Source organism: Rousettus aegyptiacus, unplaced genomic scaffold (genome assembly GCF_014176215.1).
Source record: "Rousettus aegyptiacus isolate mRouAeg1 unplaced genomic scaffold, mRouAeg1.p scaffold_m13_p_14, whole genome shotgun sequence".
Classification (NCBI taxonomy): Eukaryota; Metazoa; Chordata; class Mammalia; order Chiroptera; family Pteropodidae; genus Rousettus; species Rousettus aegyptiacus.
Window position 1 is genome coordinate 29,184,809 of NW_023416289.1, and position 12,560 is coordinate 29,197,368.

At 48.3% G+C, this 12,560-nt stretch overlaps 1 protein-coding gene across 1 annotated transcript in view; it reads left to right on the top strand.

The window, feature by feature from the left end:
- The window catches only part of JPH3 (junctophilin 3), a 91,821-nt gene that overhangs the window by 12,479 nt on the left and 66,782 nt on the right, over positions 1 to 12,560 (top strand). The window lies entirely within an intron of this gene.

Consider the following 12,560-nt stretch of genomic DNA (forward strand, 5'->3'; position numbering starts at 1 on the left):
GTGCTTGCTCGTCTTGGCCACATGGCCAACGTTTTCATCCATTAGGTCATCTTACTGCCCTACCACCCCGTAAGATCTATACAGTATTGTGTCCATTTACAGATGAGGAAACCAAGGAGTGGGAAGTTAGAGTGATGTTCCAGAAGCCACAGAATCACATGGTGTAGACCAGCGTTCAGATCCCAGTTCCTTGGTTACAAGTCTGTATGGAGCCATCCTGAAGGTTGAGTGTGAGACCAGGCGAAGGTTTTCAAGTATGTGCCTGGTGCATGCAGATGCTCCATAAGTAAGCTGTGATCACTGTTGTTGTTGACATTTTATTGTAAACCTTTTAAAAACACCACGGGCGGATTAGGGCCCCCATTCTGCAATTCACATTTTTTCCCACTTTGCCTTATTACATCCTAGAGGTTGTACCATATCAAGCCTGCACCATGACGAGAAACAAATTTGGTATCGTGGTGACATTTTTTGGTATCATCTTTATTGAGATATAATTTACATTCCATAAAAGTCACCCTTTAAAGTATTCAATTCAGTGGTTTTTAGCATGTTTATAAGGTTGTGCAACTGTCACCACAACCTAATTTTAGAACATTTTTATCACGCCCAGAAGAAACCCCAAGTGCATTAAGCATTCGCTCCCCATTGCAGTCACCTCCCCCAACCCTTGACAGCCACTAACTTACTATCTGTCTCTATGAATTTGCCTAGTCTGGATATTTCAGATAAGTGGAATCATACAATAGAAGGCCTTTTGCGAACACTTCTTTCATTTAACATAATGTTCTCAAGGTTTATCCAAGTTACCTGTATCAGAGCGTCACTTCTTTTTAAGACTGAATAATATTGCGTTGTGTGGATGGAACACCTTTTCCTTATCCATTCATCAGTTGATGAACATTTAGGTTGGTTCCATCTTTTGGCTGTCGTGAATAGTGCTGCTTTGAACATTCTTGTGCAAGTTTTTGTGTGGAGAGGTGTTTTGCGTTCTTTTGGATAGATACCTGGGAATGGAATTGCTGGGTCATGTTTCACCTTCTGAGGAGCTGCCAGACTGTTTTCCAGGGCAGCTTCACCAGTTTACCTTCCCATCAATAGTGGTGGAGAGTTCCAGTTAATCCACAACCTTGAGAAGACCTGTTATTATGTGTCTTATTTTTAATTTTTATTTTTCAATTCGAATTGACATTCAATATTATTTTATATTAGCTTCAGGGGTACAACATAGTGATTAGACATTTATGTAATTTATGAAGTGATCCCCCCGATTAGTCTACTTCCCACCTGGCACTATACATAGTTACTATAATACTATTGACTGTATTCCCTGTGTTGTACTTTACATCCCTAATGACTATTTTGTAACTGCCAATTTGTACTCCTTAATCCCTTCATCTTTTATGCCCAGTCCTGCCAATCCCCTTCCCATCTGGCAACCATAAGTTTGTTCTCTGTATCTATGAGTCTGATTCTGTTTTGTTTATTCATCTGTTTTGTTCTTCAGATTCCACATATATGGTATTTACCTTTCTGTCTGACTTATTGCACTTAGCATGATACTCTCTAGGTCCATCCATGTTGTTACAAATGGTAAGATTTCATTCTTTTTATGGCTGAGTAATATTCCATTGTATATATGTCCCACATCTTTAGCCAGTTGTCTATTGATGGGCACTTAGGTTGCTTCCATATCTTGGCTATTATAAATAGAGCTACAGTGAACCTAGAGATGCACATATCTTTTTGAATTAGTGTTTTGGATTTCTTTGAATAAATACCCAGAAGTGGAATTGCTGGGTCATAAGATAGTTCTATTTTTAATTGTGTGAGGAACCTCTGAGCTGTTTTCCATAGTGGCTGTACCACTTTGCAATCCCATCAATAGTGCACAAGGGTTCCCCTTTCTACTCGTCCTTGCCAGCATTTGTTGTTTTTTGATTTATTGATGATAGCCATTCTGACAGGTATGAGGTGATAGCTCATTGTGCTTTTCGCGTTTCTCTGATGATTAGTAGCATTGAGCATCTTTTCATATATCTATCGGCCATCCGTATGCCCTTTCTGGAGAAATTCAGGTCGTCTGCCCATTTTTTAATTGGAGTGTGTGTGTGTGTGTGTGTGTGTGTGTGTGTGTGTGTGTGTGTGTCTTGAATTGAATGAATTTTTAAATAAATTTTGGTTTTTAAATCCTTATCGAATGTATCATTGGTAAATATCTTCTCCCATTCAGTAGATTGTCTTTTCATTTTGTTAATGATTCCTTTGCTGTGCAAAATCTTTTTAGTTTGATGTAGTCTCATTTTTTTGTTTTTCTTTTTATTTCCCTTGCCTGAGAAGGAATATCAGAAAAAATATTATGAAGAGCAATGTCAGAGAGTTTACTGCTTATGTTCTCTTCTAGTTTTATGGTTTTGGGTCTTATATTTAAATCTTTAATCCATTTTGAGTTTATTCTTGTATGTGATGTAAGAAAGTAGTTCAGTTTTATTTTTTTGCATGTATCTGTTCAGTCTTCCTAATGCCATTTATTAAAGAGACTGTCTTTACCCCATTGTATATTCTTGCCTCTTTTGTCATAGATTAAATGACCATACAGGCATGGTTTATTTCTGGACTCTCTGTTCCATTCATCTATGTGTCTGTTTTTATGCCAGTATCATGCTCTTTTGATTACTACTGCCTTGTAGTATAGTTCGATATCAGGTAGTGTGATACCTCCAAAGTTGTTGTTCTTTCTCAATATTTCTGTGGCTATTTGGAGTCTTCTTTGTTTCCACATAAATTTTTAGGATTATTTGTTCTAGTTCTGTGAAAAATGCTATTGGTATTTTGATAGGGATTGCATTGATTAGATTGCTTTGGGCAGAATGGACATTTTAAGGATATTAATTCTTCCTATTCATGAGCATGGTATATGCTTCCATTTATTTGTATCTTTTTCAGTTTCTTTCTTCAATAACATAATTTTCCAAGTACAGATCTTTTACCTCCTTGGTTAAATTTATTCCTAGATATTTTTTGATGCAATAATATATAGGGTTGTATTTTTAATTTCTCTTTCAGATAGTTCATTATTGGTGTATAAAAATGCTATTGATTTTTTAATATTAATTTTGTATCCTGCTACTTATTGAATGTATCAGTTCTAATAGTTTTTTGGTGGAAGCTTTAGGGTTCTCTGTATATAGTATACTGTCATCTGCAAATAATGACAGTTTACATCTTCCTTTCCAATTTGGATGCCTTTTATATCTTTTTCTTGTCTGATTGCTGTGGCTATAACTTCCAATACTATGTTGAATAAAAGTGGTGAAAGCTGACATTTTCATTCAGTTCTCGATCTTAAGGAAAACACTTTTAGCTTTTCCCCATTGACTATGATGTTAATGGTGCGTTTGTCACATATGGCTTTTATTATGTTGAGATATATTCCCTCTAGTTTCACTTTGCTGAGTTTTTTTTTTATTATTATTATAAATGAGTGCTGGATCTTTTTCAAATGCTTTTTCTGCAACTATTGAAATGATCATATGATTTTCAGCTTTCAATTTGTTTATGTGGTGTATCACATTAAATGAATTGTGGGTCTTGAACCAACCTTGCATCCCAGGAATCAATCCAACTTGATCATGGTGTATGATCTTTTTAATATATTGCTGAATTCTGTTTCTTAACATTTGTTGAGGATTTTTGCATCTGTGTTCATTAGGGATATCAATCTATACTTTTCTTCTTTTGTAATGTCTTTGTTTGGAAATTGGGTTAATAGTGGCCTCATAAAATGAACTTGGGAGTCTTCCCTACTCTTGAATTTTTTGGAATAGTTTGAGAAGAATAGGTTAATTCTTCTTTGAATGTTGGTAGAATTCACCTGTGAAATCATTCAGTCCAGGACTTTTATTAGTTGGGAGTTTTTTGATTACTGATTTGATTTCATTAGTATTAATTGGTTGGTTCAGATATTCTGGGTTGTTTTTTTTTTTTTCTTCAGTCTTAGAAGATTTGTGTCTTTTTGATTATGGCTATCCTAGCGGATGTGAACTGGTATCTCATGTGGTTTCAATTTGCATTTCCCTGATAAATGATGATGTTGAATGTCTTTTCTTGTGCTTATTGGCCATTCGTATGTCTTTGGAGAAATGTCTGTTTGGATCTTTGCGTATTTTAAAATTGAGTTATTTGTCTTTTTATCATTGGGTCATAAGTTTTTTTGTTTTTGTTTTTTTTAATGTATGTTGTAGATCCTGCAGTGACTTAGACTCCAGGGCCTGACCCCTGACCACCCATCAAAATGCCTGTTTGCATGCCGCCTCCCCCATTGGATGATGGATTCCTTGAAGTAAACTCTGGGTACCTTCTCTTGCCCCTAGATTACCTAGCATGGTGCCAGACACACAGTAGGTGGTCAGAAAGTGTCAACTTGGTGGCACCAGGACCACTGCCTACTGGCAGAACAGTCACGTGATCTTGTCTAGTTCTCACCACAGATGCTTTGATGGGCTGCATTTAGGATCTAGTTTCCCAGCAAGGAGAGAGCAACCATGGTGTCTGTGGGGAAGTTGGGACCCATATAGATTGAGTACTGACTACATGCCATGTGATGAGCTGGCTCCAGGGACAGCAGTGAACAAAATAGCCTCGGGGATATTTGTGGGGAACATAGCTTCCCATTTAATTCTGATGGGATTGGGGAGCTGGGCCAGGCTACCAGGCAGCCTGGGTGGGCATCTGGGGGTGTCTGAGAAAGCCTCTGGGAGAGTAACTTTTCCATGGGGACCTGAGGCTGGGGGCCATCATAGGGGCTCCAGGAGAAGCATTTTAAGCACCCAGAGGCAGAGGAAGCCAGGCCACCTGGGAGCCATGGGAACTAGCATGGCTTTGGCTATGTCAGAACAGAAGGGACCGTGGTGGGAGGCCAGACCCTCCAAGGCACTGGAGGCTACGGCCTGACCCTTAGGGTCTGCACAGAACTGACCCGATTGTTCAGAGGTACCAAGACAGGAGGTAAATCCACAGAATGAAGGTCCCAGCCCACAGCCCGCTGGGAGTTCCTCCTCAGCTCCAGTATCCCATGGACAGAGTTGGGACGCATGCTTCCTGTGTGGGAGCCGAGTGGCCTTGTCCGTGCTGCAGGGCCCAATCAGGAAGAAATTAATTGTGGATCCTCAAGAGAATGTGGCAGAACTATAGCAGAGGTCTGGGTTTTCTCGGGCTGCAGGCGGCCGTAGTGACTGTGCCCATGGGGTGTTCACAGACAGCAGTGTTCTGTTAGCTGGAGGCTGGAGCAGGTGGAGAAAAGGGTATGTGCAAACCAGGGGAGGAAGTCAGTGGAGAGACAGAGGGAGGGAGGGGGTGAAGCAAGAGAGACAAAGAGAGGCAGAGGAAGCGGGGAGATGAGGGAGATGAAGGGGGGGGGGTAGTGAAGGGGAGACGGAGGGAGGAGAAAAGGGAGGAAGGGGATGAGAGAGGTAAGGAGAGGAGAGCAGGAATGAGGAGACAGTGAGATGCGGTGGGCTGTGAAGAGGGGGAAGCCGGGAGGGAGAGGGAGGAGAGAGGTGGAGAGAGGGGGAGAATGAATTGCTCCTTGCTGTCAGGGACTCAGATTATTTCTTACCCAACCCTGTTTTTAAGCTGCCATTTCGTGCTTGTTCCCCCGGTAGCAGAGTCCTGCACTGAGTGCCTTCGCGGTGCCTAGAGCTCTGAAAGTCCACGTGGCAACCTCTGCCGCAGGGCGTCCTGTTGCACTGAGGAGGCGCATCGCCCTCGGGCCACGCAGTCCCCAACACGGAGCCCAGCTGTTCCGATGCCCTGGGCCAGGCACCTTGTGTCAGTTTCCAGTCCTGCGCCAGCCCATTGGGAGTGCGAGGACCGCTAAACAGAAACCGGGTCCCTGGCGCTGGCGCGTGGGGGGTTTCCGGGGAGTGTTCTGCAGCTCTGCCTTCAAGGCAAGCTGGGGTGGGGGTTGTCTGGGGTGATTCTGAGCTCGTGTGAATCAGAGGTGGTGGGCTAAGCGCTGGGTGACTCTGACCCTCGGGAAGGCAGCAGCCCCCTGCCTCCAGGTGTTCCCTTCTGCCCTCAGCAGCCAGAGGGGAGGAATCCTGTGGGCCTCTCTCAGGGGTGCCAAAGCCCTCCCGAGACCCCCAGGAGTGTGCCTGCTGGGGAACAGCCAAGTTTACTCCTCCTGGCAGCCAGGGTGGACCCTCCCCACCAGTGCAGAAGGAGAGGGTGTTAGCCCAGGGTTGGGGTTGGGTCTGAGGGAGCGGGGTTCGTTCTTAATAGGGTGCTGTCGGGAAGGGGGGCAATTCTCCGATGGATAGCCGTCTACTCAGTCTCGCCCGTGAGGTGGGGAGCAGCACTGGGAGGAAGCTGAAATGGGGAAAGAAGCAGCTGTCCCTGTAGCCCAGAGGGGAGCATTTTGCTGCTGCGCCTGACGTGTTTCCTCTCTCTTCGTTGTGGTCTCGGGTGAGCCTGTCTGAGGTTGGCGTTTCTGCCTAGCCTCGCTGGGAGCCAGGACAGTGCCCAGGTGTCAGGGGTCCTTTTGAGGAGGAGGTGGGAACACCTCGGGCCGTCACACCAGCAAACTCGCCCCTGTCTTCTGCCCCCAGAGCCACTCTTCTGGTTTCCTTGGCATTTCCTGTTCCTTTTGTGTCCCCGAGAACTCTTGGTGATGGCTGAGGGAAGTTTCCGGGATACGCACCCGTTCTCCTCTCTCCTCCTTGGCCTGAGTTTGAGGTGACAGGACAGGGAGAGGCGGTGAGAATGGGCACCGCTGACTCTGGGCAGTGGTCTCAAACTGACGGTGGGGACCACGACTGTCTGGGTGCTGGGACCCTTGGGGTTCAGCAGGGGCACAGACACAGCCCTTCCCTCATGGACCTGTCAGCTTGGGGCCCCTGGCCCTTCCTGCCTGTGTAACCTGGATTGTGACAGGCACATGGAAGGAGTGCTCTGCCCCTGAGCCAGTGCGACTGGGGTGGGGTCTGGCTAGGTTCCCTGAGGCTGGGACCTGAAGGATGCTATGTGGGATGGAGGGTATGAAGGCACAGTACTGGGTGTCCTTCCCCCAGGCCAGCACAAGCTTGGAGTGGCATCTTCGGGGCTGTGGAGGTGGGCATGGGGCTGTGTGTCCTTGGCCCCGTCCACCCTAGGCTGGCCGCTCTGGCCTCTGGCAGGGTGGGTGTGAGGTCCATCCTGAGCTCTCCAGCCCTGCTCCAGCCAGGGCAGGCCTGAGTGTAACACCACCCTAGCACGTTGGCAGCCACTCTCATGTGACGTGCCATTTCTATCGGTGACAAAAATCATAGGTTTGCCAAACACCACTGTGGTTTGGCACCTATCTACATCTCAGGTAGAGGTTAGTGAAAATAAGCATTGATTTCTCTCTGCAGGATCCCCTGACTATACCCATGGGCTCAGGTTGGGGGGTCCCTGTACCATTCCTACCCTCGGGAGCAAACATCTTCGAAATTGGGTGTTCCTCCTCTATGTCCTGTGGGGAGTCCCGACCCCAGCCTTCTCTACTGAATAGGCCCCTGGGGTCTTCTGGGCAGATTTTGGGGGTGTCCTGTGGAGATTTGGAGCACAGGTTGGAAACACACCCCAGCTAAGGGGGGCCCCTTGGTCTGCTAAGCAAGCTTTCTGGGAAATCCTCGTTCTGCGAGAGGGGCCCCGAGGGGCCTGGGCAAGGGGTGCGGGTGCTGTTGTCATTAAACACAGGCTTTTGGCATTCACAGGAAGTGGAGGATGAACAGGGCGGCTGTGATGTGTGCCCGGAGGAGATAGAGATCTCAGTAACCTCCCCCCACCCCCACCCTGGGACAAAGGGAGGCTGGAGCTGCCTCATGCCAGGGTCGCCCTTTGCTCCACTAACGCACGGCTTTATTTTTAATAGTTTTATTGAGATGCAATTCACATAGCATACCGTTTACCCATTTAAAGTGTACAACCCAATGATTTCTAGTAGATTCAGAGTTCTGCAGGCATCACCACCATTGATTGTAGAACATTTTTATCACCTCGCAAAGAAACACTGTACCTAGCTGTCATTTCCTTACCTCCCCTCCCCCAGCCCAAGGCAACCATGTCTCTGTGGATTTGCCATTCATACAAATGGAATCATATAATATGTGGCCTTTTGTGACTGGCTTCTTTCACTCACTATAATGTTTCTGAGGTTCATCCATATGTGATATGTCATTCCTTTTTAAGACTGAATAATATTCCAGTGAGGTTCATCCATATGTGATATGTCATTCCTTTTTAAGACTGAATAATATTCCAGTGTATGGAGAGACCATATTTGGTTTATCCAGTTATCCAGTGATGGACATTGGGTCATTTCCATCTTTTGGTTTTTATGGTAATGCTGCTGAGAACACTTGAGTACACGTTTTTTATGTGGATGTGTTTTCATTATCTCTTGGGTAGACACACCTGGAATGGATTTGCTGGGTCATATGGTCACTCTAGGTTTAATTGTTTGAGGAACTGCCAGACTGTTTCCCAAAGTGTCTGCACTATTTTACATTCCCATTCAGCCTCTTTTTTAAAAAGAGACTTCTGGAAGCTAAGAAGTCCTTACCGGTCCTGCCTAGGGGTTTATTCCTGGTTGTGGTGAAGTCCGTGCTTGGAGAAAATCCTGAAGGCGTGGAGACAGCAGTGATTTATGGAGCATACCATTTGGTGGCATAGGACTCACTCAGTGTCACCTACGCAGGTGGCCCCAACCACATTCCTGCCCCTTCTCCCTCCACCCCAAGCCCTGCTTTATAGTGGTGGTGTTCACGGAATGTCTCTCTGTTTCTCTAAATCTCAAATCTAAGCAGCTCGTGTTCTCTGTATATCGTCAGTCCCTGGCACACGGTGGGTAATTAGATACTGGTTAGGAGGATAAATAGGCATTTAGAGTAGGGGGTGTTATCCCCACGCTGCGAGAAGCTGAGGCTGGGGGCGGGGCGGAGCGAGGGGCCTTGAAGAAGCTCAGAGCTGCACAGTGACCAGGGATGGAGCTCTCTACATCAGAGGTCATTGGGAAGGAAGCGATGTTACAGGACCAGCTGGCCCCAAGCACGCTCTCATTTTTCTCAGAGAGGACAGATTCTAGGGGACCGCCATGGGGGAATGACAGGCACCTGGGAGGCATCCGTGGCTATAACAGACACCTGGGGGACATTCATGAGGCAATGACAGACACCGGGGGCCCTCCGCAGGCTCTAACAGGCACCTGAGAGCCTCCACGAAGATAAAAGAGCACACGGGGGGTGTGGCACTCGCTCTTGGGGAGATGCTCCAGGCTCTCAGGTCCAATCACAGTCTTGTTACAGCTCTGCAGGTTAGGAACCATTATCATCACCATGTACAGATGTGGAACTGAGGGTAAGTCAGTCACCCAGCCTCACAGTTAATGAGGGGCTGGGCTTGAACCCAAAGGGTCTAGCAGGTGTCCTGCCCTTACTCCTCACTTCCTCTGCCAGCCCCTTTGGAGGCCTCGGCCCTCCCCCTGCTCTGTGGGGTCATCTGGCCCAGCAATGCCTACACTGAGGCCTGTGGAGGTCTCACCGGGGCCCAGAGATGGCCTTGGGGAGGTTTTGGAGCCACTCTGTATGGTGCCGAGTGGATGTGTATTTTCTCCTGTGACGATGGCTCATAAATCATATCATAAATCCTCCATCTGAATGCAGGTCTTGAGGCCAAAGGCTGGACCCCCAGCCGCAGTGAGACGAGAGGGCTGGTGAGGGTAAGGCTTCCTGGGAGAGTCTGAGGTGGAGGCTGCTGTGCGAAGTGAAGGTGGAAGCCGGACCCACAGGCGGATTTTCAGCCACAGGATCATTGGTCCTCAGAAGCCAACGTGAAAGAGAAAATGATCGCTGGTTCTAAAATAAGAATCACCTGGGAGGCTTTAAAACCCTCTGCTGCCCGGGCCTGACCCCTGACCCGTTGGATCTGTGACTCGGCCGATCAGCGTCAGTGATTCTAATGGGAGTACCTGGATCCTTGACCTTGAGCGCCATTTGGGGTCACCTGGAGGGCCTGTTACTTTTCCGGTTGTGCACCCACCGCTGGAGTTTCTGTGGGTCTGGGGTGAGCCAGAGAATCAACAGTTCACGAGTTCCCAGGTGATTCTGATGCTACCTGCCGGGAGAACCACAGCAGGGAGTAGCAGCAGCCACCACTCTTCACTGGGGGCTGACCAGGTGCCTCCCTCTGTGCCTGTTCACTTGTCAGAGCACCGAGGCCGCCTGATGTATTTATTTTTATTATTTTTTTAATTGGGGCGACACCGATTACATCCTGATGTGTTTAAACACACAGCGCTTGCCATGTGCGGCACCACCCTAGAGTGCTTTGCAAACATGAATCATTTATTCCTCGCAAAGCCAGTGGGGTGGATGTCGTCATTGTCCTCATTTCACAGAAGGGGAGACTGAGGCATGGTGCAGTAAGGTCAGTTGTGCAAGCTTTCACTGCTCTTGTCAGTCTGGCTCCAGCTCCTGGCTCTATCCCTTCACTGTGCTCCTCTCTTTTAGCTCAGAGGGAAATAATTTTTATCCCCATTTTGCAGATGGGGAAATCGAGGCTCAGAGCTAAGTCAGGAAGTCTGTCTGGGTCACGAGGCCAGGATTTGAACCCAGATCTGCCTGACTTCTGACCACTCTGGTGCAGGGCCCTCTCCTGTGAGAGGGGCTCCCTCACTCCCTCTTCCCACCCGTCCCATGCTCCCTGCTGCCCCACCTCAGGCAACTGATGCGCCTCGGTGCCCAGTGGGTGACCAGAGAGCGGAGGGGAGGTCCAGGGAAGGTGCCCCTGTTGTCAGGATACGGAGAAGCATCCCCTCTGTGCTGTGGTTCTGTTCCCTGCCTCCCCTGTTCACTCCCAAAGGGAGAATCGGGGAGGGGAAGCAGGGGATGGAGGAATCTGGGGTTGGGGGGACAAGGGTGGTCCTTGCTTGCTGAAGACATGGGGTTGAAACTTGGAAGCTGGCGGAAGGAACACCCAGGTCTCCTCAGTCCGCATATCTGACTCGCTCACCGCCGGAGAAGGCAGGGCGTGACGTCAGCGGGGTTAGAAGAAGCAGCTGGCCTCCTCCAAGTGAAACCCAGCATCCTCCCCTCGCCTGGTTTCCAGCTCCCGGTGCTGGGCGCAGAACCACCGTCTCGGGCGTGCCTTCATTCAAAACAAATTTCCTGCCACTTGCCTCCCTGCCATCCTGTGCGAGCGAGCCTGTGTGCACACGGACAGGAGCAGCACCGGGCCGGTGGAGATGTGGTGGGATCGGAGCCGGAGTCTGCTTTCCTGGATGTTGACTTCACCCTTCCCTATTTGCGGGGAGCAGTAGAGAATAATTGTCTGGATATGGACTTGGGAATCAGACACACTTAATCGGGGTCCTAGCTCAGCAGCTTCCTCAACATCACGACTTTGGGAAAGTGACTTAACTTCACTACGCCTCTGTTTGCATCTGTAAAATGGGTAGAATAATGTAATAATGTCCCCCTTATGGGTTATTGTGGGAACTTTGTGAATGGCCTACAGAAGCCCTTAGCGTGGCACAGATATACTAATCACTCAGCAGTACTGGGTGTGTCGTTCCTATTGGCAGATGGGTGAGGCTCCCCGGTGAGGTCAGGGTTGTGAGGTGAGTAGAATTAGTCACCCCAGGGAGTGTGGCTCAGGGAACAATACAGGACCACCACACTCCCAGAAGAGGGGACACGTGACTGGGGTCTATGGACAAGCCACTTCTTCTCAGACTCGTCCTGGACTTGCATGACCAGCCGACGGCACCGGGTGTGGGCCTCCCCTAGGACGGGGACAAGGGGGAATCGGAGGCTGACTCCCACGTCTGTGAGACCACTTTTAGCTCCGGAATAGCTAAGTGGAGAGGGTCCGATCTCCTCCACCTTCTGCCGAGTGGCCTTGGACAAGTCACCTTTCCTCTCGGAGCCCCAGGGTCCCATCATAAAATGACGACAGTGACACTCCACATTCGGCCAACGTCAGCTGATGGCGCCCTCCAGACAAGGAGCCGTGTTTGCTGACCGGGCCACGCAGGAGGGTTTCCAGGTGCCTCCAACCCGAGAAGGCCACCAATGCACGGAGGTTTTAAAGATAAATACGTTTGATTTGAAACAGTATTCTTTATTCTGAAATTAGGCCCATTTCTTTTCCCCTCTGATGTGAAAAAAGACTCTCCCTTTATTCACAACCATCCAAACCTGGAAGTGACAAAGATGCCCTTCAGGACGTGAGTGGATGAACAAACCATGGTCTGTGTCCCCAGAAAGATGCGGAGGAAACTTTGACGCGTGTTACCAACTCGAGGCAGTCAGTCTGAAAAGGCTGCTTCCTGTACGATTGTGACTCCGACATCCTGGACAAGGCAACGGTGTGGAGACAATGAAAACATTGGCGGTTGCCAGGGGTTTGGGGGGAAGGAGGGTGCATAGGTGGCCCACGGAAGATTTTTAGGGCAGTGAAACTGTTCTGAATGGTACCGTAATGGGGGATCCGTGTCGTCATATACTGGTCCAAATGCGTAGAATGTGTGACACCGAGAG